The sequence below is a fragment of the Pelodiscus sinensis genome, chromosome 4, assembly GCF_049634645.1.
Source record: "Pelodiscus sinensis isolate JC-2024 chromosome 4, ASM4963464v1, whole genome shotgun sequence".
Classification (NCBI taxonomy): Eukaryota; Metazoa; Chordata; order Testudines; family Trionychidae; genus Pelodiscus; species Pelodiscus sinensis.
Genome location: NC_134714.1, coordinates 74836318 through 74843598, shown reverse-complemented (window position 1 = coordinate 74843598; position 7281 = coordinate 74836318).

Here is a 7281-nt window from a genome sequence, read left to right as displayed (position 1 = left end):
ACGCAGCACGGCGAGCGGCGCATGCTCAGTAACTTCTACTGAAGCCACTGCCCTTGAGTCCGCCCTTGCTCTGGAGGGGCCCCGCCTCAGAACGCCCCAGCACTGCCGCTACCCTGCATCCCTGTCACAGGCCGGCACTCGGGCAGGCTTGGGTACCCGCGAGGGAGACTTGCAGTGGCGTGAAATGAAGAGGGAGCGGATCCCGTGCGGCCGAACGTGAGCGCGGCGCACTCGAATTCTCCTTAGTGATGATACATTCCCGAACCAGGAGTGGTTGAGGCTCTGTCCCCTCCTCCGCCCCACTCCTCACAGCAGAGTTGGGGGAAAGGGCCTCCGCTGTAGCTCAGCCTGGCGGCAGAGGACGCGCACAAAGTTTCCTCGGGCTTGCCAGAAGCAGGTAACATTTTGAAATGCCGGGCGCTCCCAGCACACCGGGAGAAAACTTCAGGCACTCCCCTGCCCCCAACCACTGATTGGCCGGGGGCAGAGGAATAGAGGGTAGCACTGAGGAAATTTCATGTGCTTCTCCAACCCCCCAGGCCAATCAGAGTTTGGGGACAGAGTGTGCATGAAGTGCTCCTGCGGCCCTGCCAGGACCGCGTGGCACTTCAAAGTGCTCCCTTGCTCTTGGCAAGTAGAGAAAGCTTTGGGTGCTTCCCGTCCCTCACACCTTAATGGGGTGGAGGGTGGGAGGAGAGGGAAGGAAGAGCATGCGAAGCATCCTCCTGCCATGCCAGGGGCACAAGTACTTAGTGGAAGGGAGGGGGGCAAATGAGCTCCTCCACCCCCAGATCAATCTTGGTCTGTGAGTGAGTAAGCCCCGACCTATCCTGGGGCTGCTCCCGAGCTGAGAAGTGGCCCCCAGCCAGAAATTGTTGCCCACCCTTGGGAGAGAGGCTTATGCACCAGCCGGCGGTGAGCGATCGTGCGGGACTTAGAAAATTTCTATTCCCCCCGCACTGGGGGACGTCTTGGGTGGGAGAGAGTACGTCTGTGTGCGCCGTGAGGTGAGGTGAGCTCGAGTGTAGAAACCGGACCAGGTTCCTGTTTGAAGATCGCCTGATTAAGCAACTGCCCTGGGATCGAATCCTTTGCTCCGTGGGACCCGATTGGATCCAGCTCTTTTTAGGGCTTCTGATACCAAGACTCTGCAATCAAGAGCCTTATTTCTAGGCACCTGGAAACCGCTCCAGAGCGTAAAAGCCTCCAGTTGTGTGCGTTTTTTTTTTTTTTGGCCTGGAAGGGATTTAAACCCCTGCAGAGGTTTTTCTGCCGGGCTCTACAGCTGATCTGCAATCAGCTGTTCAGGCCCGCCCAGGCACGTCTTTTGAGACTGCCTATTGGTGGAGGCTCTTCTGCTGCCTTAAAGCAACAGCTGCTCTCTGCTTTTTGCTACACTGGATCCTCTACTATCGGCTGTGGATCTGCTCCGCTGGATCTGGATCTGGACCTTCCTGCTGCCTTTGGACCTGCCCTGTCTCCTGCTCCTGCTTCCTGGGACCTGCTCCTGCCCCCTGCTTCTGGGTCCTGCTCCTGCCTCCTAAGACTTGCTCCTACCTCCTGAGATGTGCTCCGGACCTGCTCCTGCAACCTGCTCCTGCCTCCTGGGACCCGCCCCTACCTCCTACCTTTGCTCCGCGTCTGCCTGGTCTGCTGGCCCTCTGCCCCCCCCCCCCTGCTGCCGTGGGGAACCCCCAGTGGACCAGGGAGACGTGGAGTGGCTTTGCTCCCCGCAGCTTTGCTCCGCGTCTCCCTGGTCTGCTGGGGGGGCAGCAGACTGGGGAGGACCAGCAGACCAGGCAGATGCGGAGCAAAGGTAGGAGGTAGGGGCGGGTCCCAGGAGGCAGGAGCAGGTCCGGAGCAGGTCTCAGGAGGTAGGAGCAAGTCTCAGGAGGCAGGAGCAGGACCCAGGAGCAGGGGGCAGGAGCAGGTCCAGAGCAGGTCCCAGGAAGCAGGAGCAGGAAGCAGGGCAGGTCCAAAGGCAGCAGGAAGGTCCAGATCCAGATCCAGCGGAGCAGATGCACAGCCGATAGTAGAGGATCCAGTGTAGCAAAAAGGAGAGAGCAACTGTTGCTTTAAGGCAGCAGAAGACCCTCTGCCAATAGGCAGTCTCAAAAGACGTGCCTGGGCGGGGCCTCAACAGCTGATTGCAAATCAGCTGTAGAGCCGCTGGCAGAAAAACCGCGGCAGGGGTTTAAATCACTTCCAGGCCAAAAATTAAAAAAAAAAACGCACACACCTGGAGGCTTTTACGCTCCGGAGCAGTTTCCAGCTGCTCTGCCCCGGGCTTCCTAGAATCAGCTGCTGATCAGTTTCAACAGCAGCTGAATCTGGACACCTGGGACAAAGCAGCTGGGGAGCTGCCGGGTTGGTCCCTCAGCGCCTCGGGGCTACTGGACCAACCCAGCAGCACCCCAGCTGCTCTGCCCGAACAGTCCCCAAGTCAGCCGCTGCCTTTTCTCGCCGCGGCCTTGCTCCGCCTCTCCCTGATCTCCTGGGGGAGGTTTCTTCAAAGGCAGCGTTGGCAAGCCACCGCTTATTTCATATTAATTTTCTGTTTATTTTTTTTAAATCAAGAAATTGAGTCAGGGCTCGGAAGAGCAGAGGCAGAGGCAGAAAGACTGCGAGGAGAGGGGGCGAAGCCCGCATACAGATGAGCCCGGGGGCTGGCGGTGTTGTGTACAGTGTTGTTTTTCTCAACGTGGCCTCTAGGTCACCACCTGCCCTGAGCCGCCCTGCTTATCCTCCACCCTCACTCCTCTACCTTCCATAATCACAGCCCTCCTGCCCTAAGCCCTCACATGCTCAAGGCCCTGCCCTGACTCCTGCACTCCTTGCACTGCCAGCCCCCTGCCCTGAAGGACCCAGGCAATGCTGGGTTAGTCTTCTACTTTAGAATAATTTTCAGTAACAGTGCATTAACATTGGGTCTGGCTAACATAACTGTGTTCTATTCCTGTGGTGTCCAAACAGTTCTATAGCAAACTAGTCATCCTCAACCAGCCAAATAGCCACATGTAGCTAGTGTGTTGGACACCACAGTTCTATTTTGTAAATATTCATGCAAGATTTTTACTACTAAGTGTAGCCCCATGTCCAAGTATTGCAAGGTGGATGAGATAATATCTTTTGTTGGAGTAACTGTGGTCAAAGAAAGAAGTTGACAAGCTACACAGAACTCATCAGCTACGTCTAGACTGGCATGATTTTCCACAAATGCTTTTAATAGAAAAGTTTTTCCGTTAAAAGCATTTGCAGAAAAGAGCATCTAGATTGGCACTTTTTGCGGAAAAGCGTCCGTGCCAATCTAGACACGGTTTTGCGCAAGAAAGCCCCGATTGCCATTTTTGCGATCGGGGCTTTTTTGCGCAAAACAATACCGCGTTGTCTACACTGGCCCTCTTACGCAAAAGCATTTGCGCAAGAGGGCTTTTGCCTGAACGGGAGCAGCATAGCATTTCCTCAAGAACACTGACAATCTTACATGAGATCATCAGTGTTCTTGTGGAAATTCAAGTTTTGCGGAAAAACTTGCAGGTCTAGACACAGCCTTCAAGTATTTCAAGGACAGTTCCAGGAAGAGTGTAACTGTTTTAAAAAACTTTGATCTATAGTATTTATACATCATTGGTTATCATATTAACTTAATTAAGATTCATATTGAACTGTCCAAAGAACTGTCTCTGTTCTTTGCTTTTCCTGGATTTGCCTGTTTTGCTTTACTGATTTTTTGCCTTCCTCTTATAATTTCTTTTCTAGTTATTGTGGAAAGCTTTTGAAAAATGATTATCTAAACGTGCTCTGAAACCACTTAAGCTTGAGAGTAGTTTTATCTCATCCAATCAGTTTTCTAAAAGTAGGAATCTGTGAGACGAATGGAACAGCGAGATGATGTGTTCTTTGCAGTTTCCCCTGGAAAGATGGTGGGTTCTCATATTTTGTATAGGTGGACACTTTTTAAAATTTCATAGAGATTTTCATGGTTATGAATGTTATGAAGTTACCCTTTATAACTCAAGTTTGACTGTAAAGCAAGTGTAAGGGTTATCTGTTAATTCTTTTAATAGTCTGAGTATAGCTGAGGTTCATGTGCATTTTCTACCAAGCACATACAAAAGACCAGATAAAAACTTCAGAAGAAGCTGGGGAAGTGACAGTGAAAAGAAAAGGGGCTGCTTTTTATTAAGAACCGCATCATAAAACAAAACCTTCCTTCATTGGACTTAGTTTCAACATTAAAAACATACACGTGTGCATGCACACATACACAAACAAAGACAATGCCCATTTAAACTTCAATTTGTATTGATTAAAAAGTATGCATTTAGGGACCTAAAAGCTGTTGAAGAATCACTGAAGTCAGATGGATATCACATCAGATGGATATCACATCTAAAGCCTTGAAGAATTCCTGTGACAGTTCAAGGGATGTGAATAGTTTTAGCTGTAGTTAAGAGAGATTTAAGACATTCCCTCCAGCCTTTAGCCAGGTATCATTCAGACTTAAAGTGATACCTGAACTTAGAACTTACAAAACCAGCTCTGCAACATACTAAGCATGTTAATGGTCCTGTAAATTTATCTTCAGCTTATATTTGTGACAGTGCTTAAGACTCTGGGATGCTTCACCCTAAAATTGGATATTTGAAAACAAAAAATATGACACCAACAGAAAAAGCAGGAAACAGAACTGTATATACAACAGCTAAGACAGACAAAGTTTCTTACACAGTTGCTTCCCTCAAGTAAATGAAACCAAGCATCCTCAGTTAAAGAAAAACTCATTTGAATGCTTGCTTTACTGATCTTGCAGAGGCATCACAAAGCACTGATGTATCTGCACCATAGGCACCTGGCAATATGAGCTGGAGGAGAGGAGCAGTCTGAGATGGGTCTTGCTCTTTCTCTGTTCCCTCTGTCATTTGGCACTGGGGGACCAGATCTTTTCAAAATGGTTACAGTGCTGCGCAGATGAATGCTGCCTGGCTGCTCTCGAAGATGGTGGTAAACAGAGGCTGATGTGTTTGGAGACTCTGAGCATGGCTCTGAAGCCAGTCTTAGAGCTTCCTCTATAAGTAGGACCTTCAGTCACGCACTTTGGTCCTTGGTGTGCAGTTTGAAGTCCTTGCAAATTTTGGCAACAGTACTTCCTATGATCTCCACTTGTGCACTTGAGACAGCTTGAGGTTACTCAACTTGGCCCCGAACTTTGCTAGAGCTGGGTCCCTGGACTTGGAATATTCCTAGAATCTGGGTACCATGACCTGATCTAACTCACCGCCCCTTTCCATGCTGCCTGGGTCCTAGTAATGGGATGTTGGGGAGAGTTAAAGGAGAGAGAGAGGCCCTGCTTTCAGTTCTGGTGCCCAGTCCTGCTCCAGTCCAGCTCAGAGCAGCTCGGACAGAAGCAGTCTCTACAGCAAAACTCCTTGTGAGCCTCTTAGCCTAGGCTGGGAGCATGCTTGGTTGGTGTAAGAATGATACTGCTGAGTACTAGGAGCTATGAGAGGTTGGCACATGGTCAGCAAAGATGAAATCAAGATTTTTAATGCTAAGCTGTAGCTACTGAGTGTATATAAACTGCAATTTTTCATTGACATAAATTGGCCAAATGTACATGCATTTTCACATCCCTGGGACAAAGATCTCCTTATGTGCCAAATTTCAAGTCTGTTCCAAAGCAGGGAGTGTTAGAGCTGTTAAAAGAAAAGGTTTCAAGAATTAAAGATTAGGGAAAACATTTTTCCCTAACCTTGTTCTCAGAACTGGACCATTTTGGCTGAAATGTAAAATATACAAGTCTGAGGCAGATGAAAGCCTTCAGGTTTTTTTGTTTTGTTTTTTGTTGTGTGTGTGTGGCGGGGTTGTGGTTTTTTTGTTTGTTTGTTTGTTTGTTTGTTTTGTAACAGACATTTTCTCTCTCCCCTGAAAAATTTGTGGCTTTTATTTTGTGTTTGGAAATAAACAGTAAACTTCCATAAAATATAATTTAGAAGGCAAGTTATTCAAGCCTGTGACTGATGCTAGTAATTAAACTTTTATTGACTCTGCTTGTCCTGGATGAGATGGATGGATAACTAGACAATGACTTGGGTTATGACATCAAATACCAAGCAAGTCCAACCTGAATGAAAGATGAAATTCTTCTCATTCATACTTCTAGTCCATATTTCTTGCTCCTCCACATAAGACTTAAAACAGAAGAGACTAGACCTAACATTCTTAGTATTTCTAATGTTAAAAGTAAACTAAAATTAAAAAAAGAGTTTCAGTCCTCCTTTATCCATTGTAAACAAGAATAATGCTTCCCCCTTTCCCTTCAAGTCCCTGTGAACTTTCCTAGCCTCTCATGCACCATAGCTACTGGGATTAGCCTTCCTTCTCTGGGGTTATTCATCTGGCATGGAACTCAGTTTTCTGATTTACAGGTATAATTGAGCTCATGGCTTGCTGGCTGGTTATCTGTGAATTTAGGGATACTGTTTATTGTCAACATGTCCATCTGTCACTAAAAGTAGGTGCTGGATATTTTCTTCTCTAAATTGGGAGCTTGTGGATGAGGTTGGTCTTTACTTTCTCTCAACCTTTCACCAGTTCGAGCTGTTTCAGTATGTTCTGCTGATGTAGAACTCTGTGTAAACCTTGTCTACACACAAGTAAGGACATTTCAATGACAGCTTTTGTTTCCCTAAAATAGGGGTCTGTGACTGGAAAAGCACTTCAAAGATATCAGTGAGGCTATTTCTAATTCAGACTGAACCCTCCCCTTGGAATTCACTAGTGATTGTGTCATTTACAGAAGAGATGGACATGTTTTATTTTAAGGCCTGGAACTCCTGCTTTAAAACAGTATGTAACTGAAATTTTCTCCCTCTCCTGAAAACATTTGTGGCTTTTATTTCATGTTAGGAAATAAACAGCATACTTCCATAAAATATAATTTAGAAGGCAAGCTATCTAAATAATTACCAATAAAGAAATGGTCAGAGAATCAGCTCATGCCAGATTGGGCATTCTGTCCCATTGTTAAACTTATATCAGATACTTTGGACTAAATCTGTGCTTATTTTCATTTAAGCATCACCAGTGAAAATCACTGAACTTTCACTGTTGTAATTTAGGGCAGAAAGCTGGGGGAGATTTTAAGCTACTGTAAATCATCATGGCTCCACCAAAGTCAAAGGGGCTTTTCTGATTTATACTGAGGGTCTCATCCTGGACAAAGCACTTAATGTATAAAGAGAGAGCACTTGAAGAGATTAGAAAAAAGAGAGTGAGCAA